The 27,666-nt window shown below is 36.0% G+C and overlaps 1 pseudogene; it reads right to left on the reverse strand.

Annotated features, from left to right (window-relative positions):
* Nucleotides 1-398: 398 nt before the first annotated feature.
* LOC109491267 lies at nt 399-27,666 on the reverse strand (annotated as a pseudogene).

The raw sequence follows: 27,666 nt of genomic DNA on the forward strand, positions 1-27,666 counted from the left end.
TTGAACTCAGAATTAAGACTCTTGGTTCTTGTTTTTCATATTTCAGTCCCAGAAGTAGTTTTCATTGTAGAAATCATCTGCAGGCCATCTTATGCTTTCCAGCACTATCTACAAGCAGGCTCTAGCTTCTCCAGGACACCCCACGATATGGATTTACATATGTATTAAACTAAGAGGCATTTTCTCATTAGTTTAAATGCACTTTATTTTGAGACAACCCACATGATGTGGTTTTTTTCTTAAAAACCATGCCTCCATTCCAAACAAATCAAGGTCAAAATAAATGAAGAGCTCAAAATGATATCAGTCCCATTTGTCTAAGTCCCTGTGTTGTGTGGAGGAAAAGCAGGAGCCAGTTATGGCAACAGGTGATCCATCCAATGAAATAGCCAAGGTCGTTAACATTTTTCCATTTCTAAACCATCCTTAAAGAAAATCAAATATGGGGTCACACCATCCTCATGACAGCCCAGCAAAGCAACCATGCCGCCTGGATTCATGTTTTCACCAATAATGAACTGGTAGTTTTTGAAATCAGCAAGTATGTGCTTGACGTGTTCTGCAGCCCCTGTCATAAAGTTTTACTCTTTCTGGCCTCTGATCGTCACGTTTGCCTTTGATTGATTTCATATAATCTTCGATGTACTTCTTGCAGGCTTCTTTTGTGAAGCTGGTTTCCATCCCTTGCAGGAAGCGCAAATGATGGTTCATGACAATAACAATGCCAGTGATGGGGCACCTGGGTGGCACAGCGGTTAAGCGTCTGCCTTCAGCTCAGGGCGTGATCCCGGCGTTATGGGATTGAGCCCCACATCAGGCTCCTCTGCTATGAGACTGCTTCTTCCTCTCCCACTCCCCCCGCTTGTGTTCCCTCTCACTGGCTGTCTCTATCTCAGTCGAATAAATAAATAAAATCTTAAAAAAAAAAAAACAAACAATGCCAGTGATGACTGTTCCTTTGGTACCTTTACCCTTGGGGCCTTCAGTGGAGACATTTCCACCAAGGAGTGAGTCAACAATGTTACCTTTGTCTTACTGACCTTCTTCCCCTCCACCTCCTGGCACAGTCCATCTGTGATCTCCCCAATCTTGTAGATGTTGGAGAACATCTCACCATGGCTGATGAGGTCCCAGGAGATGATGATGACTGCAGATGGAGAGATAGTGGTGCTAGCTTAGCCGGAGACTGGAACTCTGAGTGAGCTCCGTGCAGCCAGAGCAGCACTCAGGGGACAGCGGGAAGGGGGCGGAGAAGAAATGCACCTCGACTTTTAAATGTTATCTGTATAAACTGATGAATAAATAACTTTTAAAAAGGTCAGGTGCAGAAGAGCTTTATTAACATATATCTGTCAAGATGAGGTTTTAACTCTCCTAAATGACAAACATAACAATAAAACAAATATTTCAATTGTGAGAACATAATACACATTTGACATATTTGGGTTTGTATTCTTTAAAATATCATTTGAACTTTTTTAACATAAATTGAACTTAGCACTGGCTGTATAAATTAGATTTGTTAAGATTCAACATCCTCTCACTCACTGACTGGCTTCTTAATATAAGCAAAGCAGGTAGGAGAACAGGGATGTCAGGTGTCCTCTGGAGCCATCATTCATGGAATGCTTGCATTTAAAGCTCAACATCTGATGACTCCAAGACACTTCACACCCTAATGTTCCATGGACCAGACTGCTTGCTAATACAACAAGTTTAAGGGGGAGGAAAAAGCATCATATGCAAAGACCATTGTTAAAACACATATTATCTGATATCCAGAACAGTATAGTGAGAAGAGAAAGGGCTTTAGGGTCAGATATCCTTGAATCTGGACTAAGTACTTAGGATCTGTGTCACCTGAAGCACGTACCTATACTTGCTGAGCTTGTTTCTTCATTTTATATAGCAAATAAATAATAACTATCTTATAAGGTGACTAATAGAGAGATTATTTGCTAAAAGCTTCTGGCTTAGTAAGTAACCCATACATAGTAGTTATTGTTCAAGCATGGGTTGATTGTACATGGCTTCTGGACAGCCTCAGCTTCCTTAAAGGTAAAATACATAGGAAATTGAAATTAGCCCCATGTGAATTCCTAAAGTTTCAAAATTCTTCACCTTTATTTATTCCCTTTAGAATACCTCTAATGTATTCAGTAAGATCAACCCCTGGCTCACCATCATCATACATGGCAACCCTCTTTTTGCTGCTTCTGGAATCTGATTTCTCACCCTGGGTTTGAATGGCACCTCAGATAGCAAAAGGAATAGCCACTTATCCTGAAACTCCCTAGTGAGTACTGTTGGCATGATCAAAATGAATACTCATTACCCTCAACTTGTTGAAACAAATCAGTACCGGGAGTGGAATGGAGGAGCAAAATGGTGAACTATTTTATAGAAAATAGGGAACACCATTCTGCTGCCCCAACTCTCCCTTACCATAATAATAATAATAATAATAATAATAATAATAAAACAAAAACAAACAAAAAACAGAACCAAAAAAAAATATCTCCAAAACAAAAACCATCCTGGAACCCAAGACACCATACACTTCAACAGTCCAAGTACGCTCGCTTAAGATGAACGAGGACAAGCAGTAACTTCCTTGCAACCTGGCTTAACCACCGCAGAGTTACTTCAGTTGCAGGGGAGAAACCAACAGATCGGATCTGGAGTTAGCATTGCTTACACAAATAGAATGTGCCCAGCAGCAGTTCCAGCCTGTTACCAAGGCTCTGTTCCTACAATGGACTTTACTTAAGGTCACTGCCACTAATGGCGGTCAACCCACAAGAATCCGTCTCCTTATGATTCTTATTTACATCATCATTCCTAATTGTTTTATCATTTTTAAGTCAATTTCATCACAAGCAGGGACATTTGTGTTGTTATTGTTAATTCAACTGTTTTCTGAACGGCAAGTATGGAACTCTGAAATACCAGAAGGAAATAAGCATACATAAAATTTCTTCTGTGTCTTTCACTCTGAAGAGTGTGCTTTACAAACCAATTCTTCAGCTTTGCCATGAGTCTTATTTCCCTTTTTCCCAAGCAAAGATAATCATAACAAAATTCTTTAAGAACTCTCCCCATACTCTCTTTGATGTAGAAACGGTCCAGCTGCAGTTTATTCCCTCTTCCTCTTATCTCCTGGGAAAAGGAGAAGCTGGCTGGTTTAATCAAGTCCTAGCCTTCTTCACAGAGAAAACAAAAATGTGTCCTACAAGATGGAATGAATGGTGGGGAAACCTTTCTTTGTATGCTAACGCAAGCTTCTGTCTAGTCCTTCTATGGATCATACCTAATATATTTATTATAAAGAAATCGGTAGTATCCCAACATTGATTGTTAGATTCACCAGAATAGGCATATCTTCCTTACTGTGAAAGTTTTAATGCAATAAGAAACATAAAGAGATCTGTCATCTGGAGGTCACTGCTTTCTTCATGCAGATCATTGCTGCTTCTAGAGAGATAGTGGCCAGGAGCTTGACCAGACTCATACAAGAAAAGCTGTGAAAGGGGTAAAAGAGTTGCTTTATATGTTAGCACAACGGGGGATGACATGTGGTGAGAATGTACAAGTATTAGGCCAGTAGCCCTGGTGGTAATAAACATGAGCAATAGTAAAAAGCAATCATGTGCTAATCTTCTTTTCAGTTTAGTAATCATTTTTTCAATGATTCTTTATGGCTATAATTTCATTTTGCTATTTTTAATTTGCTTTTTCTATAAGAGAAATGCATGTGCTGGGTCATAAAGTCCAGTCAGCACTGAAGATTATAACACGAAAATGAAAGTTTCCTACCTCTCACCCAGAGACACTTTTAAACAGTTTGTTTATAGGACTTGAGATAATTATTTCAAGAAGTATAAATGTTACCTGTGTACACCTATTTGTTAATCTTCCAATATTAAATGTGACCTATCCTTCCATAAAGGTTGACACTTATTATAGTTCCATCCTTTCCTTCTATACTTCTAAATCTTTGCTAACAATATAAATCCATATTTCTTTTTATTTCTTACTCTATTATAACCCTTATATTTGTATACAGCACACATAAATGTCTATTTCTTTACTCAAATATTTTTAGAGAGTATGTTGACTTCTAAAAGAAGGGAAAGACAAGGAGGAAATATATTGGATTTATTTATTTTACATATTCTTTATTAATACACTTGCTTGCTTATTTATTTTATTGTATACTCTCTTAATAGAGATCTTCACTTTATGACTAAAGCCCTCTAGCTACTCAATCATGTATTTGTTATAAAGAACTCATCTTTAGGGGCGCCTGGGTGGCACAGCGGTTAAGCGTCTGCCTTCGGCTCAGGGCGTGATCCCGGCGTTATGGGATCGAGCCCCACATCAGGCTCCTCCGCTATGAGCCTGCTTCTTCCTCTCCCACTCCCCCTGCTTGTATTCCCTCTCTCGCTGGCTGTCTCTATCTCTGTCAAATAAATAAATAAAATCTTTAAAAAAAAAAAAAAAGAACTCATCTTTTAAAGATTTTATTTATTTATTTGAGAGAGAGAGATGGAGATAGCGACAGAGGTAGTGAGAGCATGAGCAGGGAGGAGAGGGAAAAGCAGGCTNCCCTCTCTCGCTGGCTGTCTCTATCTCTGTCAAATAAATAAATAAATAAATAAAATCTTTAAAAAAAAAGAACTCATCTTTTAAAGATTTTATTTATTTATTTGAGAGACAGAGGTAGTGAGAGCATGAGCAGGGAGGAGAGGGAAAAGCAGGCTCCCATTGAGCAGGGAGCCCCAACACAGGGCTCTAACCCAGGACCCCGGGATCAGGACCTGAGTCCAAGGCAGACGGTTAACTGACTGAGCCACCCAGGTGCCCCAACAACTCATTTTTAAAAGGTATTTTTCTGAAAGTCCAAAGAATTTCTTTCTTTTTTCTTTGGAGAGAGCACACTCGAGTGGGAAGGGGGTGGGCCAGAGGGAGAGGGAGAGGGAATCAAGCAGGCTCCATCCCCGGCTTGGAATCTGACATAGGGCTCAATCTCCTGACCCTGAGATCATGACCTGAGCTGAAATCAAGAGTGAGATGCTTAACCGACTGAATCACCCAGGTGCCCCCAAAGAATTTCGATTTTAATTTACACCAATTGCTTTTCATCTTAGAATTAGCCTTACTTTTGTTCTTCCATGTTAGGCTGTTTCTTGGATGCCTTGGACTCTTTACAACAGCTATAATACCTCGTAAGTAAATATACAGAAAAGGCCTGTGAGTGGCACAATGTCTGAGCTCATGCATGTCCAAGTTAAGTTTATTTTACTCTCAAGCTTGATTGATCATTTGACTGATATTCTGATTTCTGTGTTCAGTTTATTCATTTGTCCATTTGAGTCCACATTTGCCGTGTTGTTGTCTTTCTTCTCTCTGCTTGATCTTGGTCATCCATTTATGATTACCAATGAAGAACTCTGTTACGTGATATTCACTGATAGAGTAAGTATTCTCTCTAGCATTGTATTTTATACTTATTCATATTTTCTTTTTAAATATCCTCCACTTTGGAATCTCAGCAGCTCTTCAATCACTTTTTTTTCATATCGATGTATGTCCCTGTGACATGCTCTTTTTCATTATAAGATTTTGTAGAAACATCCGTATTGCTTTTATAAATGATCAGACTGCGTCTTCCTTTGCATTTCTACTGGGTCTACACCCTGTTATCAATGTTCATCACTTCCTACAGCCATTTCAAGTAATGTTTTCACTGGTCCTTTTGCCGCCAGGCAGAATCTATTTATTTTAAATTAGAAAATAGCCATTTTAGTAAATAACGCATTGAGTCTGCCATGTTCGTTTCTGTAGTAAAATAAAGGGAGCAGATGAGAAATGCCATTTACTCTTCTCACATTAACTTAAATACCTTTGAAATCCCTTGAACTACATTAGTAAATACAGATCACTAAGGGATATTGACCTGAGAAAAGCATATCATTGTTTAAAGCAATTGACTTCAGACATGGCTTCAAATGGGAAAGACTGGCTTTAAAAATGAAAAGGTATACTGGGAAAGGTGCATTATAGCTGCCCAGCCGACCAATTGTTTTCCATTAGAAAGAAGTAGAGAAGAACTAGATGCTCCAGTAACTGCTTCAATGCATTCGGTTGCGGTAGACGCGGGAGGTATTATAGTTACCCTAGTAGGGGTGTTCCACTGGAGGACGGCAGTATTCTATTCAGGTCTATTTCCAAAGTAATTTTTGGATTTAAAAGTAGAATAACTCAATAAGAGTTGTTCTCACTGGGAGTCATTCCAGTTCCCCCTAAGCTTCCATATAAAGACACGATTTGAGAAACAATGAATAAGATAATCCTTTTAAATCTTTCTTTTGATTGGAAGCAGTTCAATTTATTCCAAAGGCAGATTACTGTGAAAGAAATTCTGAATTAAACTTATTTAATATATCTTGCTCCTGGGATCTCTAGAAGTATTTTGGGATTTTACATTTTGATATCTAGGGGAATGTATCATGTTGTTTTAATGTGTCCAACATTCTTACTCCTTCTTCTAATAATGACACCTCATTTCGTTTGGGAACTGTTTCTCTCCCTCTACCCTCCCCCCAGCCGCCCTGTGGAGGGCTCCAGTTCTTCAGCCTTCTGACCCCTGCTCAAAGGTTAGGTAAGTAGTTGAGACTGTGCTATCATTGAATCCTTCCACTCTGGGCCAGTGCTGCCTTGCGATTAGAATCTTTCCCCGGGGGGCGCCTGGGTGGCTCAGTCTTTGGGCATCTGCCTTTGGCTCAGGGTGTGATCCCAGCGTTCTGGGATCGAGCCCCACATCAGGCTCCTCTGCTGGGAGCCTGCTTCTTCCTCTCCCATGTCTCCTGCTTGTGTTCCCTCTCTCGCTGGCTGTTTCTCTCTCTGTCAAATAAATAAATAAAATCTTTAAAAAAAAAAAAAGAATCTTTCCCAGGGATTTTTTATAAGTCCCCTTTGGTTAGAGATCTACACATACACGAACACAAACACGCCAGTTTGGGAGACTGAAAACAGTACTAAAAACACCTGGGGTTAAAAGAGGCTGTGCTGGCAGTCAGCGGCCCCTAGGCTTCTCTAGCTCCTGGAGTCTCTGCTTTTCCCGGTTCATTCCCGAACTTTCATTGCAAGAATTATCCCAGTTTCCCACCACTATGCCCTATATTTTCTAAAACTGGTATGATTTTTAAATAAAAACTCCTTGTGCCATAGGAATCATAGTGTTAGCACATCTCATTTGTCAAAAGGCAACTCGGTAGAGAAGAAGGTGCATGAGTTTAGAATGCAGATGTACGTTGACTAGATGCAGACTGCCACTCTATCACCTCAGCAAGCTACTTCTCTTCTACTGGATTGTCTGATAAAAAATGGGTTAATGCTTATTTTAAAGAACAGTACATGTCAAAGTATTTACAACTGAAGGATCTCAGTAACATCACCAACTATCCACATTGCAAGCACCATGGAAGCAAATAACAAAAGCACAATTATTACCATAAAGATGATTACCAAAAAAAAAAAAAAAGATGATTACAGTTAAGGAGGTNATTACCAAAAAAAAAAAAAAAAAGATGATTACAGTTAAGGAGGTAGGGGGGTAAACGACTTCAATACAATCAAAGTGCTGTGAGAAAATAAGTGAAGCATTTGACTTTCCGCCTGGAGCTATGGAAATAGTATCTGAAGTCCATAGGTTAAGGAGTTTGCCAGGTAACAAATAGTATTACGGGCACACACTGACATGAAGAGCATTAAAACACGTGTGTACACACACACACACACAGAAGACACCCATATACTCTGGTCAAGACAGAATGATTAGAAACCATGGGAAGACATGGAAAATATACCAACCATCAGCACTGAGGTATCCTTGTGCTATCATATAGCTTCCTATTTNTAACAAATAGTATTACGGGCACACACTGACATGAAGAGCATTAAAACACGTGTGTACACACACACACACACACAGAAGACACCCATATACTCTGGTCAAGACAGAATGATTGGAAACCATGGGAAGACAAGGAAAATATACCAACCATCAGCACTGAGGTATCCTTGTGCTATCATATAGCTTCCTCTTAACTCCTCTTGGAACAGATTTTTAGCCTTCAACTAGGGTATACAGATCTCAGTTCACAAAACTAGTGCCAAAAAACCCCCCAAAAACAAAAAAAAAAAAACCCAACAAACAAACAAAGAAACAAAAACCAACCCCAAACCACTGCATTATTTAAATTAACTTAATATCGTCTTAGAATTCTCATTTTGTTTGGCAGGTGGGAAATTAAATTTAATTCCCTGATTCCCAGTCCCTGCTCAGTGCCTTGTGGGATATACTCTGGTGTCTCTGTCTGCACGGTTTCTTCAGACCCACCTGGCTCTACCTCTTTTGCCTTGCGTCTTCTGTACTATGATGGGGACATGCTAATCTTTGGGGAATCACTGCCCTGACGTCCTACCATTTCCTCACAGCAGTGCCAGTAAGCCTTCTTGCCATGGAAGCCCCAGAATCTCAACTCTTCATAGATTCTGAGAATCTCTTTTATATTCGGAAAAAGCCTTTTATCTATTTTAAGCATGGAATCTTAGCCATATACTGAAGCCTACATTTGCAGAGAAGTGAATTTAGATCAAAGGAATAGCCTCTGTCTGCAGTAGGTTTCATAAGTCTCAGAGGGTCGGGAAAAAGCAACTATTACAATACATTCCCAGCATTAAAAATTATTTTAATAAATATTTACTGAGAACCTAATATGTCCCAGACATTCATCTACATGCTTAGATTCTAACAGCAAAGACAGACAATAAACGAAGAAAAGAATACATTAAATATTATAGAGTGTGTTAAAAGGTGATAAGTGCTATGATGAGAAATAGAGCAAGAAAAGGGAGGCAGATGGGTGAATTTCATTTTTAAATAGGGTGGGCATGACAGGCATGAATGATTGAGACTTAAAGGAGGCAAGGAAGTTAGCTATGAGGGATCTAAGGAAAGAGTATTACAAGAAAAAAAAAAACGGTCTAAATAACTTAGAAGGAGAGGAAGGATGAGAGGAAGTCAGAGATGTACCAAGGGCCAGTTCACAAACTACCTCTCAGGCCACTGTTGAAGGACATGGTTATAAGGACTATTTCTCACTGAAATAGGAACCACTAAAGACTGTGGAGTATCTCTTAAATCTTTAAAAAACACATAGTTGACAGAGTGCCCTCCCAACTTACTGAAAAGTATTTTTAAAGTTAACATACTAAAATTCGAATAAACCCCAAGGATCATAAAGCACCAAGTCCCTGTTTTCTAAACATAGAAGGGGATGAAATCACTTAACAGCACTTCTGAGTAACTTGAGAAAGGAAGCTTTATGTTGTCCCCAGATGAGAGTTTCAAAGGGCCCACTGCAGGCTGAGCTCCTCTGCCAAACAGCAACAGGAGAGTCCTTAAATTTTAGGTGCAGTTTACCTTTAACACTTGGAATCAGCTGGCAAATGCAGATGAGCCTGAGAAAAAGGCAGCTACTTTGCTGGCTGAGAATCATTACCATAAGACCTTACTATATGCAATACATTTAAGAGTGTTATGTGCAATATCATCAAAAATCATACAGTATGATGTCAGCCTTAAAGGGTCAGGAGTATTTTAAATATTTACAAAAGTAAGAATTAGATGACAATCTGGAAACTGTGCTCAACATGCATCTTTATTTCCAAATACGGGAAATGAGAAATAACTATTCAAAATAAGCATTGTGATTAGTGGTTGACTTATTGCTTTGAGTTGTATCTGTGTTTATGTGAACTACATAGAGAACGTTATCAGCTAACTGTGAAATTGTTTTATGTAATTTTTACTTCTGGAATTTCTAAAGAAACTGACCTATAGCTTTGTTGTTACTACTGTTGTTTCATTCCTAAAACTAAAAACTTGAGAAAAAACTTCCATGTCATTTTGTCTAGCATTCATTTAGCATTTTTTCAAATATTGTTATTTAACAGTGTTTAAATTATCTGATCTCTGACTAAATTGTAAAGAGCTCAAAATAAGTAGTTTCAATAATTGTTTCTATCACCTAGAGAAATTTAACAAAGCCTGGGACAAAGATGCTGGATAAAAGTGAATATCCGCACTTAGACTAGAAATGTGTGAAATGTTTTTCCTAGTATATTGTCATTTTGGGGGAATAGTATAAATCTGAAAATCTACTACATATGTTAGTCATCCTCTCCCTCCATGAATTTTTCATACCAAACAAAGGGGGTAAGATCATATTACAGAGGGCAAAATTACAAAATAAAAACAAAAGTTAGTAAAAACTAAGAAAATCTATTGTTCTTTTTTTACACGGTGTAGACAAATGTCGAAGAAGTCCTTTAGGCAGAAAAGATAAAAGCAAGCCAACGTACTGATGCAAGCACAAAAATAAAAAAAAAAAATAGTGCAAGCCAATACTGTTTTGTTGATAGACAGAAATCGTTCACTGTCACCTTTCCATGGCAAAATTGAGATGAGTAGTTTCTGGAATCATAACACCTTAAGAAATTCATCTTATACGGTACAACCCAGTGGTGGTAAAAATGAGTTCTATTTTGTATTTAAAAACATAATTTCTCTACTCTGTATTTTTTGAAGATTTCTAACCCAAGGATGACAAACACATAACAACGCTGCTCTAAACATGTATGTGAGCTGGCATCTCACCCAACTCCCTCTGGTCCTCTATGCACTTTCCCTTTCATTATATTTTCTTGACTTCTATAGAAAGTTATGAAAGTCACGATGGCAGTGACCACAGTGGATAAAGTCTGTGAAGAACCATGGTGGCCCAGGTCACAGAGGAAAAGTGAAAAGGGATGATGTGATGAGCTGGATATGTTATAGTTTAGAGGGAAGAAAGGCACCAGAAGAGCCCAAGCTGTTCCAACCTGCTGCTGTTTGAGTCTTCCCACAGCAGGGACCAGACCCTGCATGAGTGAGCCTTCAGATAATTTCAACCCCACCATCTGAGAGCCATCTGAGCACACACTGAGTGAAGCACAGACAAGCTTATCCTTTCCAAGCCCTGCACGAGTACAAATTCATGAGGAAAAGAAATGCTATGAAACCATTAAGTTTGGGGTTGTTTTTTATGCAACATTAGGCAACAGAAACACAGGGAAACAGTGATTTAAATGACTGTGGACTTCGCTTCAGAAACAACGCAGGCCGAAAGACAGTTGAAAACTTCTTTGAAGTGTTTAAAGACAAAGCTATCAACCCAGAATTACATATCTAGGCAATACATCCCCAAGAATATGACAAAGTAAAGACACATTTAGGTAAAAGAAAACCAACAGAATCTGTTCTCAGCAGAGCTGTACAACTAGAAATAGTAAATGTACTTCTTCAGACTGCAAGAGAAACTCACATCTTCAGCAACAAATAAAAAGCAAGAGAAATTTAGGCAAATTTGACTGTATAAAATAAAAATTACAGTATTTTTCTTTTGGAGATATAATACTTTGGATAACTGTACCATAAAGGATGATGGGGGTGGGGTAAATGGACTATAGAATTGCAGGATTTTCTAAATATTACATGAAAGGTTACAATATTACCTCTAAACAGACTGTGGAAATAAGAGGATTCATATGTTCCCTGGAGGAACCAACAAAAGTCACGTATAGCTAAGAATCCAATAGAGAAAATAGAATTAAAAAAAATAAATATACAAAACTAAGTGAGAAAGGAGTGCAGAGAAACAACTAAAACAGAAGTGAGAAGCCAAGTAAAAATGATAAATAATGAAATGTTACACCTAAATATAAACATATCAGCAATTACATTAAATGTGAATTAATTATTGATCTAATTAAAAGTAGACAGAAGGAATGGATATATTAAAAAGACTTAATTCTATGTTGTCAACGTTTTCTTTAAACATAAAATCCAGGTAAACTAAGTGTGTGTATGTGTGTATATATACACAACACAGTTGACCCTTGAACAATGCAGAGGTTATGGGCTCTGACCTCACCATGCACTTGAAGATCCATGTATAATTTTGACTCCCCCAAAAATCCACATATAAATTTTGACTCCCCCAAAATTTAACTACTAACAGCCTACTGTTGACTGAACACCATATTGATAACATAAACAGTCGATTGACACATATTTTGTATGTTATATGTACCGTATATTGTGTTCTTATAATAAAATAAACTAGAGAAAATGAAATGTTATTAAGAAAATCATGGGGTGCCTGGGTGGCTCAGTTGGTTAAGCGTCTGCCTTTGGCTCAGATCATGATCCCAGTGTCGTGGGATCCAGCCCCAGGGTGGGCTCCCTTCTCAGTGGGGGTCTGCTTTTCCCTCTCCATCTGTGCTCTCTCCCTCCCTCTCTCTCAAGTAAATAAATAAAATCTTAAAAAAAGAGAAAATCATGAGGAAGAGAAAATACATTTAGACTATGACATTGTATTTAGCAAAAAATCCACATATAAGTGGACCCACACAGTTCAAACCAATCTTGTTATATATATGCATACAGAGAGAGAGAGAGAGAGAGATGCAATCAATCCTCATAATTCACTGATTCTGTATTTGTGAACTCTCCTTCTCGCCAAATTTATTTGTAACTGTCAAATCAATACTTGCAATGCTTTCATGATCATTCATAGACACGCACAGAGCAGTGACAATTTGAGTCGCCTTATGCTACTGTTCCCTGTTGAGGTAAAAACACAGTGACTCTCTGCCTTCTTATTTCAGCTCTCACACTATTAAACTAAATGGTAATAAAAATACAGTATATTTGAAGTAGCACTTGGGGCACAAAATATGTTTAAATGATTATTTTAGAACAAAAGAAAGTTCTAAAAGAAGTTTAAAGTATTATTTTAGGCTGCTTGATAAGAAAAGAATAGTAAACCTAAAAAAAGTAGAAAATAAGACATAATAAAGATTATAGAAAAAGAAGGAATGAAAGAAAAAATAAATATATTGACAAATCTGAAAGCTGATTCTTGAACAGATCAATAGAATTTATATACCCCTGGTTAAAGTGATTAAGTTGAGAAAGAGTAAGAGAAAGAAAGAGAGAAGATAAATAACCATACCAAGAATGAGAGGTTATCACTACAGATCCTTCAGACATTAAGTGGATAACAATAATCTACCATAAACAACACATTTGATATCTTAAATAAAATGGGAAAATTCCTTGAAAAATATAACTCCAAACAAATTAATTTATAGGCTCACACAATTTCAACTAAAATTCCAGTAGACTTTTTATAGACATTAACGAACCGATGCTAGCAATTTACAGACCTGCAAACAATCTAGAAAAGCCTAAGTAGTTTTGTAAAGGAGAACACAGTTAGAGGACTTAAATCCCTTGACTTCTAAGATGCATTCCATACTTCTAGTAATCAAGAGAATGTAATTTGGTAAAAATCAAGGATTTGGATAAATGGAATAAAATAAAGACCCATGAAATAAGCCCACGCTATAAGGTCACTTGATTTTTAAGTAATGACACAAAGGCAATGTAATGGGGGAAAAAGTAATAAAAAAGTAAATAAAAGTAAAATAAAGTAAAAAAAAATGTCTACATCCATATAGAAGATAACATAGGAAGAAATTTTCACAACCTTGTAGTGGCTATGGAATTTTTAGGTGGGACACAAAAGCACACACCACAAAAGAAAAGGTGATACATTAAAATTAATCAAAATTAAAATTTTTACCCTAAAGAAGGTCAATAATAAGAAAATTGAGAGATAATACACCAACTCAGAGAAGTTTTTGCAATATACATATCAGAAAAAGGACTTGGTCCCTGAAGATATCACAACTCAATAAAAGGAACCAAATCATAAATGGGAAAATATAGGAAACTTCATTATACAAACGATGGTATATAAATAGTGAGTTTATGGAAAAGTTTCAACATTATTTTTAATCAGGAAAGTACAAATTAAACTATGAAATGTTACTGTATATGCAATTCAATAGATAAAACTAGAAAAGTTGGCAATACCAAGTGCTGACAAAGTTGTGGAAGAATGTGATGCTATTAACCCCCTGAAAACAGTGGCCACTTCTTTATGAAAGGATCTAACAAGTCTACACCTAGGTATTTATCCAAGAGACATTAAAAAGGTAAACAAATATTTATAGAAGCTTTATTCACAATAGCCCAACACTGGAAAGAACCCAAGTGTCTTTCAACAGGTAAGTGGCTAAAACAAAATATGATTTACCCATTCAATGGAAGAGTACTCAGAAATAAAAGCAATGGGCCACAGATACACGCACCAACATGAATAAGTCTCAAAATCATTTGTAGTGAAAAATCTTAGAGAGAAAAGAATACATAGTATATGAATTTATATATGCATACATACAATTCCTGAAGAGACAAAATGTAATCTATAATGACAAAATGCAGATCAGTCTTTGCCTAAAGCTGAGGACAACAGGATTAATGCATTGTAAAGAATACAAGGAAACTTTTGGGGATGATAAAAATATTCTTTTTTTTTTTAAGATTTTATTTATTTATTTGACAGAGAGAGAGAGAGAGCCAGCTAGAGAGGGAACACAAGCAGGGGGAGTGGGAGAGGGAGAAGCAGGCTTCCCTCCAAGCAGGGAGCCTGACATGGAGCTCGATCCCAGGACCAAAGGCAGATGCTTAACGACCAAACTACCCAGGCACCCCAAATTATTCTATATCTGGATTGTGGTGTTGGTTTCACAGATATATACTTCTATTAAAATGGCTGCAGGTTGTTATTTGTAAATTATACAAATAGAGTTGATTTAAAATTTTATGTACAGTATACATGCAATGGAATATTATGGAGTCTTAAAAAGAAAAGAAATTCTGACATATGCTACAGCATCAATGATCTTGGAGGACATCAAAGTGAAATAGGCCAATCACAAAAAAAGACAAACACTGTAATATCCCACTTACATGAAGTACTTAGCGTAGTCAAAATCATAAAGACAGAAACCGGAATGGTGGTTGCCAGGAGCTGGAGGTAGGAAGGAATGTGGAGTTATTGGTTAACAGGTAAAGAGTTTTCAATTTTACAAGAGGAGTTATGGAGACAATCAGGGTTGCTAGCTGCACAACAATATGAATGCACTTAATGGCACAGAACTACATATTACAAATGTTGAAGGTGGTACAGTCTGTGTTATGTATATTTTACCAGCATAAAATTGAAAAAAAAAATCATGTACAGCTACTGGCACAAGGAATAAAATTATTACAACTGAATACTCACCAAAATGTTGCCCATTAATGCATTTTGGGTTATACTTCTAATGAGAGAATTTCCATTCTGTGCATCAGTGAGAAGTAAATCCTCTGCTTACAATTTTATACTTCTGATTATTAACGAACTAACTGATGGCTCCAGACATCTCAAGCCCTGTTTCTTACTCGCCACTTACGTTATTTACTTTGCCAGGCATGCTCAATATTTTGACCCTATGCTTTTTCAACCGTGATACCTATTTTGTCATGGTATCAAGTGAGTTGTGGTAGATGAAAATAGTATTTCTGGAAGCCATGCCCACATGCAAAGACTTGCAATTATTTAATTATACAGGCAAGTGATTATAAGCACATAGGTATATCCTACTTAATATGATCCAAATATCCTCAACTTCCCTTTATCTTTGCCAGAGTGATCTTTCGATACAACCAGACAGGAGGTGAAGTGAAATAGAGGGACATCATAGTGGGGAGGTAAAGCAATCTCAGCCAATTATTGTTAAATATCCTAAATTTGTAGTAATAATAACAATTATTATTATTTTACAATTTTATAGTTATTAACTTACTGCCAGTTCAACTCGAAATTCCTCAGGACTCTGCATGTGACGGATCTTAAAGTTTAAACTTCATCAATTACCCTCAAATCCACTTCCGATCTTGTAAAACTGAACAACTACGTCTGTGCATCATAAGGACATGGAAGCAAAAATCCCTGGAATTTAAGGGAACTACATAGATACAGACAATGAAAATACTAGCAGCATCTATAATGGACTACAAAGTAAAGTCCCTACCCCCAATTTATACGTACCTCATAGAACATTGAGATCTGTGTGTGACTCTGTCTAGTGAAAATAATGATGTCCCAATAATTATAGTATTTGACTTGTCCACTAACCTGGAAAGTTGGGAGTTAGCTTTAAGCTGACAAAATATTTCCCTTCCAGACTCAGATTTGTAGCTGTAAATTGATACCCACAAAATAAATGAAATGAGCATAGTCTTTATCTGTGTGTTAATCAATACCAGAAATCCTCTCCCCTCTCTTTGTTAAACAATACTGAGAGTAAGTCAAAGTAACCCAGCGGTTAGCTCCAAGTAATACCTTCTCTTGGAAGATGTTGAGACTGTGAGCCAACCAAAACAGCTTACTTATCAAATCATTACATATCAGAATCATTTTAAGACCTTTTCTTTACTGTGGCCTCCAATCCAAAGTTAGTACATCCTAACTTCTGTCTAATCCAAACTAATATCCTACCTTGTAAAACATGCCTAAAAATCATTCAGTCTTGACTCTGAAATACTACAACAGCCTCTCCTGACTTCCTCTTCTGAAACATGATCAAAGTTCTGTTGAGGTGGTATTTTCCCTTCCTGAAATAAATCTAATAAACTTGGCTTTATTCCACCAACAGTTTTGTTTTTTGTTTTTTTCTGGTGACTTTAAGAAGTTTATAGATGACACAGAAAAAAACAGTAGACAATTGACTGGTAGATAGCAGGCATTTGCAAGAGTCCTCAAATTTTAAACAAGTGTCTTTCTTATTGAGATATTTTGATCTATGCCCTCTCATAGAATGAACTCAAACCAAAGATTGGCCTGAATGCAATCGACATGTAAAACATATAAAGATTGCTTAATCAAGATAAGGGCATGGGTAAAAAGTATGGACAAGAGTGAACTTTGCACTTCTGTTATATCTAGAATTGCACCAGACACTCTTAGAAATACAATAAATACTTCTTGTGGTACCTCTTATTGAATAAAGGTAAGAAGATACAGGATATATTAACTTTTTTCTTTTACCATTGTTGATCAACTGCAAAAATTATTTTAATTATCTGTATTTTCATTCCCTCATCATTACAATCCCAATACTCTCTACCTTCTAATTATGATGAATAGACAGTATGATATAAATACGGCTTTAAAATATTTCTCAGGTCTGCAAAAATCATTCAAAAGGAGTCTATATTAACACTGAATTATTATTAAAAAGTAATGCTTTCTACTCCCAAAATAATTAATGAAGACACTTCATGTTATCTGTGTTCACTAAGATATTATATATGCTCACTAAGAACCAGAAAAAATAACTTAAAACTATTTTAATTAAACGTTGGATTTTCAGAACTGAAAGAAATCAGTTTTGCCAACTATTTGTGAACCCAAAGAATAGAATTCACAAACTGAAATTAGCTAAAGGTCAATCATAAAATGAATCAGTTTTTAAATACTAATTAGTGTTTTACCATTGTATGAGAACATTGTGAATATAAAATTGAATAGTGGAGATTAAAAATAGAGGGTGTGGGTAGATTTAATAATTTATTCCTCCCACACAAACAGGATTTCTGACTATTTGATTTCTCAAACACAGTTAAAGTCTTTCCTTTCTCTCCATTCTTCTTGTTTTCCCCTTTGTGGATAGACTATTGATATAACTTTTAATTCACCTATGTTAATAACTATGGGAAATACTATTTTAAATTAAATAGTATTTTAAATTAAATTTAAAAGCTTTTTTACTTGTTTATACATCACACTTCATTATTTTATGCCAATGAAGTACTTTGTTCCAGAAAACAATGGGTTCTCCAAATACAATCATTTTATTAGATTTATTATTCTCTCAGGGCTTGCTCTCAGCATGACAACTGTATCTCTAGTTAAGGTCATTTGCATATATGAATTTTAAAAAATTAAGATAATGGTAGTAACTGTGAGATTATTTTACGATAATATACTCCTTTAGGAAATACCTCATTTGTGTGGCCCAATATGCTGACATCAGTCTCATGATGCACAAATATACTTGGTACAGATAGACACTTAGTATGTGTATTGTTCTTTCCTGAGAAGGATCACAGATCAAGATCTTGGAGGAACTATAAGTGGTTAATAGGACAGAAATTTTTGGAGAGAAGAGAAAATAAGGGTAAAGAAGGATTTTCTGATTTTCCCTCCTAGGATCATTTGAGTTGAGAGAACAATATCTTGAACCCAGGTTTCCCAGGTCCAGTGATCTCTCCACCCATTCCCTGTTTCTTTGGAATAGTTTTAGATTTACAAAAAATTAAGCAGATTGTACAGAGTTCCCCTGTAGCACATCCTTCCCTCCCCCACACACAGTTTCCTGAGTTATTAACATCTTAAATTAGTGTGATATACTTTTTATAACTAAAGAACCAATACTGATACATTATTACAGTTTATCTAGCTGTCCAAAAATAAAGCATTCCTCTGAAACCCTTGATAGGCTGAAATGACATAAAGAGAAGAAGCAATTACCATTTTGTAAAAGCAAAAATCCTCTTCAGATTTCTTTTAGTTAGTGAAAACAGGTACTAATATAGGTCTTTTGTAAAAGCTAAGTGACATAAGCAACAGGGAAAATCTGCATTAACTAAAGTCCATAGTTTACAGTATTAAGGTTTGCTATTTGCACAGTTCATAGTATCATATATCTACCATTATGGTAGCATACAGAATAGATTATTACTGTGCTAATAACCTTTGTGCCTCATCTATTCATTTTCTGTCCTCTCCAATCCTTGTCGACTACTGATCATTTTACTATCTCTACAGTTTGTTTAGACAAATGAAAATGAAAATACAATATATCAGGACTTGTGAGATGTAACAAAAGCTGTTCTAAGAGGAGCATTCATAGCAATAAACAGCTACATTAAGAAGCCATAAAGATTCCAACAATGTAACCCTATGCCTTCAGGAACTAGAGAAAAGGAGGACAAACTGATCCCAAAGTTAGCAGAGGAAATAATAAAGATCAGAGACAAAATAAATGAAATTGAGGACAGAAAAACAATAGAAAAGATTAACCAACTAAAAGTTGGTTCTTTGGAAAGAAAATAAAATTGACAAACATTTAGCTAGAAAAAAGAAGAAAGAAAAAGAAAGAAAGAAAGAAAGAAAGAAAGAAAGAAAGAAAGAAAGAAAAAGAAAGAAAGAATGGAAATCAATAAAATTATAAATGAAAAGGACATATTATCACTGATACCACAGAAATTCAAAGGATCATAAGAGCTACTATGAAATACAACCTGCCAACAAACTGGACAACCTAGAAGAAATGAAAAAATTCTTAGAAACATACAACTCACCAAGACTAATCAGAAATAAATAGACAATCTGAGTAGACCAATTATTAGTAAAGAGATCAAGTCAATAATCAAAAATCTCCCAGCGAAGGGGTGCCTAGGTGGCTCAGTTGGTTAAGCATCTGACTCCTGATTTTGGCTCAGGTCATGATCTCAGTGTTGTGGCATCGAACCCTACGTTGGGCTCCATGCTCAGGGTGTAGCCTGCTTGTCCCTCTCCCTCCTCCCACTTGCTCTCTCTCTGTAAAATAAATAAATAAAAATCTTTAAAAAGAATATCCAAGTGAAGAAAAGCCCAAGACCAGATGGCTTTACTGATAAAATTTACCAAACATTTAAAGAAGAATTAACCCCAATCTTTCTCAAACTCTTCCAAAAAATCGAAGAGAAGGAAACACTCTTAAACTCATTTTATGAGATCAGCATTATCTTGATACCAAAACCAGAAAAAAGACACTACTAGAAAAGAAAAGTACAGGCCAATACCCCTGATGAATAAAGATGCAAAAAATCTCAATAAAATACTAGCAAACTTTGTTCAGCAGTACATTAAGAGAATCATACGCTATTATCAACTTAGACTTATTCCTGAAATGCAAGAATGGTTCAACATATGAAATTCAATGAAGGTGAAACATCACACTGGCTGGATAAAACAAATGAATTATGTGGTCAACATAAGAGATATAGAAAAAGCATTTGACTAAATTCAACATCCATTCATAATAAAAACTCTGAACAAATTAGGCATAGAGGAAACATACATTGACATACTAAAGGCCACATATGACAATATGACATGCTCACAGCTAACATAGTATTCAAGAGTAAAAGTTCAAAGTTTTTCCTCTAAGGTCAGGAACAAGACAAGGGTGCCCATTCTTACCATTCTTGTTCAACATAGAACTAGAAGTCCTAGCAAGAGCAATCAGGTAAGAAAAAGAAAAAAAGTATCAGAATTGGAAAGGAAGAAGTAAAAATATCTCTATTTCCAGGTGACATGATTTTACATAAGGAAAATCCTAAAAACAACCAAAAAACCAAAGAAAACACCATTTGATCTAATAAATGAATTCAGTTAAGTAGCAACATACAAAATTAATTAAAAAAATGCCATTTCTATACACCAAAAACAGATTTTCTGAAAAGAAAATAAACTGATTCCATTTATGGTAGCATTGAAAACAATAAAATACTTAGAAATAAACTTAACTAAGGAGGTGAAAGATCTCTACTCTGAAAACTATAAGATGTTGATGAAAAAAATCAAAGAAGACACAGATAATTGGAAAGGTACCCTGGTCATGGATTTGAATTATTAAAGTGTTAAAATACCAATTCTACCAAAAACCAAAAACCATCTATACATTCAATGCAATCACTATCAAAGTTCCAATGGTTTTTGTTTTGTTTTGTTTTGTTTTTTTTACAGAAGTAGAAAAATTTTACTGCTAAAATTTATCTGGAACCACAAAAAGTCCCAAATAATGAAAGAAATTATTAGAAAGAAGAACAAAGCAGGAGGCATATCTCTTACTGATTCCAAGCTATACAATAAAGCCATTGTTATCAAAACAGTATGGTACTAGCATAAAGACAGGAAAAATAGATCAACAGAACAGAATTGAGAACCAGAAATAATTCCAAGCATATATGGTCAACTAATATTTGAAAAGGGAGGCAAGAATAGTAAGTGAAGATGATTATTTTAATAAATAGTGCTGGTATAATTGGATATTCACATGTAAAAGAAGGAAACTAGACCCATATCTTATACCACTCACAAAAATTAACCTTAAAATAGATTAAAGACTTAAATATAAGACCTGAAACCATGAAACTCTGAGAAGAAAACACAGGAATAAAGCTCCTTGACATGGATCTTGGTAATGATTTTTTTTTTTTTTGATATGACGCCTAAAGCACAAGCAACAGATCAAAAATAAATAAGTGGGACTACATAAAGCTAAAAGAGGTTAGTATCCAAAATATATAAATAACTCATGCAATTCAACAGCAAAAACCAAACAACCCAACTTAAAAATGGACAAAGGACCATACAAAGAAAATCTATAAAAGGCCAACAGATACATGAGAAAATGCTTAGTCATTTAGGGAAGTGCAAATTAAAACCTTAATGAGATATCACCTCACACCTGTTAGAATGGCCACAATCTTTAAGACAAGAGACAAAAATTCTGGTATGGACACAGAGAAAAGAAAACCCTTGTGCCCTGTTGGTGGAATTATAAACTGTTACAGTCTCTAGGGGTGCCTGGGTGGCACAGCAGTTAAAGCGTCTGCCTTCGGCTCAGGGCGTGATCCCGGCGTTGTGGGATCGAGCACCACATCGGGCTCCTCCACTGTGAGCCTGCTTCTTCCTCTCCCACTCCCCCTGCTTGTGTTCCCTCTCTCTCTGGCTGTCTCTATCTCTGTCGAATAAATAAATAAAATCTTTAAAAAAAAAAACAAAACTGTTACAGTCTCACTGTGAAAAACGGTAGGTGAGTCCTCAAAAAATTAAAAATAAAACTACCATATGATACCGCAATTCTACTTCTGGAAATATATCCAAAAAGACCCCAAAACACTAACTTGAAAAGGCTTCTGCACCCCCATGTTGATAGTTCTTTAGTGATAATAGGCAAGACATGGAAACAACCTAAATGTCCATCAATGGATGAACAGATAAAGAAGTTGTGGTACACACACACACACACACACACACACTCACACACAGAGGAATATTATTCAGCTATCAAAAAGAAGGAAATCCTACCATTTGTGACAACATGGCTGGATCTTGAAGGCATTACACTCAGTAAAACAAGTCAGACAAACAAAGACAAATATTGTATGATCTTGCTTATATGTGGAATCTAAAAAAAAGAAAGAAAGAAAGAAAGAAAGAAAGAAAGAAAGAAAGAAAGAAAGAAAGAGAAAAACTAAACAACAACAAAACTCAGAGGAAAAGAGATCAGGTTTGTGGTCATGTTACCAGGGGCAGAGGGTGGGAAGAGGGGAGATTGCTAAAAGGTGGTCAAATGGTACAACTGTCCAGTTATAAAATAAATAAATGCTAGAAATCCAATGTATAACCTGATGACTGTAGATGACACTGCTGTATGATATATATAGAAAAGTTGTTAAAAGAGTAAATCTAATGAGTTCTTATCTGAAGGATATTTTTTTCCTTGCTTTCCTTTTATTGTATCTATATGAGAAGATGGGAAGATGGATATTAGCTGAATTTACTATTACAGTCATTCCACAACATATGCAAATCAAGCCATCATGCTGTATGCCTTAAACCTATACAATAATGTATGTCCATTATTTCTCAATGAGACTTGGGTGGGGGGAAGCCTAATTAAATAGCATCTTTAAATCTAGTTGAAGAGATACAGAGACTGACTGGGAAGAGCTGATACAATGTACTCAGAAGTAGACTCCCTTTCTTTTATAATTAAAATTAATCTATTCCAAAAATCTTTTGTTCCATTGAAGACACCATATTTTAGGCAATTTATCTTTCTTCTGCCTCAGACTGATGATATATTATATTAATACATCATTAAAGAGACAGCTCTCAGAAATGATGTATTAGTACAACACAGCCCTGGAGAAACCAGTAAGGAGGCATGGCTCATTACAATTCATACTAATCTTTGAAGAAGGGGAATTTTTGTTGTTTTTGTTAAATGTGTTTCCTAAACGTGAAGGACCACAACAGTGCACATCTGATTACCAAGTGGTTGAAAATTAACATAGACAAAAAATAATAATAATAATAATCATCGTCACAAAGTGCAGTTAATAGGATTATGTGTCTTTGGTAACAGTCCAAGATTGTTAAGGTGGTCCTCCTAAATGAAACTGAAAAACAAAGGCAATCAAACTTAACCAAAATATTTTTTAATCTCTAATATTTAATTTACTACCTGTCATTCCTTAATAAGATTTAGATGAAGAAAACATTGCTCTATCAACTCCATCCCTTTAGCATCCTAATGCTTCATATTTCTAAATCTCAGGGCTCACGTGGCAATTCCATACATAAACTAGCTTACTATTAAATTCTATTACCAAGAAGCTAACTAAAGCACAGTAATCGCCTAGAAATTTAGATTAGTTTTGCCTGACTCTTTACCAAGCAAAGCTTTTAAGAAGAGGTGCCGGATACATACAGCAGGGTGGTTAAACATTAAAGCGCACTTAACTAATGCTCATGAAGCCAACTCAAGTAAAAAATCAATAGTCAGAAAAAAATTTTTTTAAATTTCTCTACAGTCTTTATCTGTATACCTGAATGTGCCTTCAGTTGTATGGTTCTCATTTTCCTGCCCACCGGTCATCAAAGGCTTTTAAGAACTGCTAAATTGTTTGTTGTACTGTATAGGGTGAAGCACGAAGAAAGTGTAAGAAAATGACATAATGAAAGACCTCCTCCTTTCTGTTCATTTAACATCCCCACCCCCGCGAATTTTCATTAAAATTTCACACTAATTCGATCTTGCAGGTGAGTTACAAATCTTCTCTGAAAGGAAGAAGTCGACCTCACTTGGAAATAGAACTGCTTATAAAAGCTGGGATAGTGAGTTTTGTTTGGTGGAATGTTTTAAATCAACTTTATATACTAATTGGCAATTTAGATTCAAATAAGTGCTCCTTGGAATTTCTATATGTTATATTATCCGTAATACTCCAGATGGAAAAATAATATGTTTGATGATAAAGAATTTAAAGAAAAGTAACCTTTACTTACGTACAATTCTGCAATGCTTTCAAGGCATCATTAAAACAGCATGATACACATTAAAGCTCAGATATGACCTACCTCACCTTCAGATTTTAGCTACTGTGTAAGAAAATCACTTAATTAGCAATTCTGAAACAACCCTCAAATTAGAGTTTACTATAATTAGTGTCATTCTAAATATGCACATTGTCAAGTTTTTTAATTTAATTTGAAAAGGCAAGAGAAGATTGATGGACTTTTTATTCTGCTTTATGAAACCACTTCTCCAGGGAAGTAGATAGAGGAGAATTTTCTGTTATGTCTTCAAAAACTCTTGATTGGCTCTCAACACTGGCTTTAGTTACAGTGTCCTCAACCCAAATTTTTCGGGGCTTTTTTTCTTTTGAAGTGCTCTTTTGTGTGTAGCCCTGGTGTGGCCTGTAGCTGGCTTTCAAAGGTAGCTTCCAGGCCCTCATGACACTTGCCTCTCTCACTCTAGATACCAATTGTGACTAACCCCAGGGTTTGCCTCAGCCAAAGACCTCTTTCCCAGATTGTCAGAGTATTTCAGTGAATTGTAACTAAATGAATCAAACAGGTGAGCTTCTCCATTAAAAAAGTGCTAATTCCATAAAGTAAGAGCCACATATGAAAAATAAATTACAGAGAGAAGAGGCAATTTACTTCCTCAATGGAAAAGATGTTTCCTTAAGAGTCTGGCTACCAAACACTACATCAAAAACTAATGATGNTCAAACAGGTGAGCTTCTCCATAAAAAAAGTGCTAATTCCATAAAGTTAAGAGCCATATATGAAAAATAAATTACAGAGAGAAGAGGCAGTTTACTTCCTCAATGGAAAAGATGTTTCCTTAAGAGTCTGGCTACCAAACACTACATCAAAAACTAATGATGGACTGTATGGTGACTAACATAGCATAATAAAAAATTAAAATAAAAAGAGTCTGGCTACCAAACCCATATCAAACAGAGGATATTTGGAGTAATTTTTGTTTGTTATACAGAAGTCAACAGTTACTTGTTGACAATATAGATTTTATTTAAAAGCCTACTAAGATGAATTAGCCGATTAATCAAAATTAGGAATCGTTTCACTTAAAATTATGTTTTTTAAATGTTGAATACATGCAGGTAGAAAGTTTATTCGGCCAAAAAATATATATTTTTAATACATTTTAAATGATTCCTGGTAGTGTTTGTACAGTGTTTTCCTGAAATAGTATTGAATCTGATGGAATGATGGTATCTGCCGTAAATTTCACTCTCCGACTTACAGACCAAAGATAACTCAGCCTTCTGTCTGGAAGAAATTAAATCCAACACAGTGATTTGATATTGTAGGTGACCTAAACAACAGGTTTCTGCAATTTCTAATTCTTCTGGAATTATGGTTTACGTTTAATGCCCCTCCCCCAGCTTATTTTCATAAATGGCATCACCAATTCCTTTGACATTAATTCTAAGATTCTAGATTCTATGGGCCACAAAAGGTAGATTATTTCTATGACAGTTATCATGTTTGACAGAAACACACATATTGCATTTTGGAATACTCTTAAAACACTAAGGGAAATAGGATCAAGTTGAACATTAAAAGGTAAAGAAGGAAAGGTGTCGTAAAAGCGATACGTGTGTGCGTGCGCGCGCACGTGTGTGTATACATACATAGACCTGCTGCTTGCCACAGCCCACTTAATTCACATTCACGTCATGCTCTGTCAACATCCAAAACATAAATATCTTCAGCCATCTACCCCTTCTTATTGAATCTTATACATATGAGTCTATGTTTCCCTTTTTTCTGACTCATACTGCCATTGATTCCTCCCCACCCACATTTGTCTTTGGTGTCCTGTGAGACCCCATTCCATATCAAGATCCTACTCGCTCTTTATCACCCATTTTGCAAACTCCCTTATTTCCTTAAAGCACTACAGTTTCTCTCCAGAAGACACTGATCCACTGAGCTTCCCTGAGGGCATCATATCTCCCACACTTTTCAGTGGATGCTGCTCATTATTTTCAATCCCATGTAGATAAGAATCATGCAATAAATTATCCCTTCTCCTCCCAAAAGCAGATGTATTTAAGGCTCCCATCATTTTTTCCTTCTCTCTGCCCCCCTACCTTCAGTCCATCTGCTATCTCCTTGTTTTCCTCACGTATTGGAGATTCCCTTGCCTGCTTTTACTCCTTAACCATCACCCAAGCTCTGGCTCAGTCTGGATCTTCAGCATCTCAGTGAACAACCATCCAATACCCTCACTCAAGTCCGTTTCCAGTGCATCCATTTCCAACTGCATCTCAGTCACTCTCAGCCCTCACCCTACATGTCCTCCTTCTCAGGAAACATGGGAACCCCAATGTAGGAGAGCTAAACTCATCACATTTCATATTATCATTATCCTCTGAGTTCAACCTTCAGACCTTCGGTTTCTCTCTAACAACCCCCTCCCCCAACCACATCTGTTCTTCAATTTCATTGGGACCTCTATTCCCTACACACTCCATGGTCTCCATAAGCTTATTCTGCTTTCTCTTCTTTTTTAGTTTTTTTGGATAGGTCCCTTTGTCCATCTTGAGACATTTTCTTGGCAACTTTTAAGTTTCTATACTCCTTTGTCCTTCTGTAAAAATGTTAAAGCAGCAACATCCAAAATTTTTTTTCTTCTGGGCATATTTGCCTTCTTCTAGCCCAATAATTCTCAAACTTATAGGTCTCAGGATGTTTTTAAACTTAAACATTATTAAGGAAAACAACTAGATATTTCATGTATATATATCAATATTTACCATGTTAGAAATTAAAACTGAGAAATTATGTCTTTCTTAGTACACTTAAAAGAATAAATAATAAACCCGTTACCTACTAACAAACAAATTTTAATGTAAAGTTAACTACATTATCGAAAACAAAACAAAACACAAAGATAAGAGTGGACTTGTTTTACATTTTTGCAAATTTCTGCAATGCCTGATTACATAAAAGATAGCTAATGGCAGGTGCCAATTTTAGTGATCTCTTTCTCCTCTTACCTAACCCAGCAGGTTCAAATGTTTCTTTTTCAACTCTGACTCCCCAATGAAGATGATTTTTGAGCCAGCATAAACAAATTTAAACACGAAAAAGTAACAACAAAAAACTCTTTATTTCCCTTTTAGCACACCTTCATGTCTGTTTTGTATTTCCTGAATTAAGACACCAATATCATGTTTGAGAAAAGGAGAAAATATTTTGTTGTTGTTGTTAAATTTAGTTCTAGACAAAAAGCAAAACCTCCTTGTTCCAGTATCCTACATCTGGTCTCAATGTAGAGTAATCTCAAGACTGGACATTCTTCAGGGTCGATATATATGACGTGGGACTTAATGGTGATGCCCCTTTTATGAAGCTGGGCTGCTTTGGACCTCATTGTGACTGGCATATTCTTAAGGCTCAGGTTAAGAGGGGTCACGCTGAGTTTATCTGACAAATTTTCCAT

The sequence above is a fragment of the Ailuropoda melanoleuca genome, chromosome 6 (assembly GCF_002007445.2).
Source record: "Ailuropoda melanoleuca isolate Jingjing chromosome 6, ASM200744v2, whole genome shotgun sequence".
Taxonomy (NCBI): domain Eukaryota; kingdom Metazoa; phylum Chordata; class Mammalia; order Carnivora; family Ursidae; genus Ailuropoda; species Ailuropoda melanoleuca.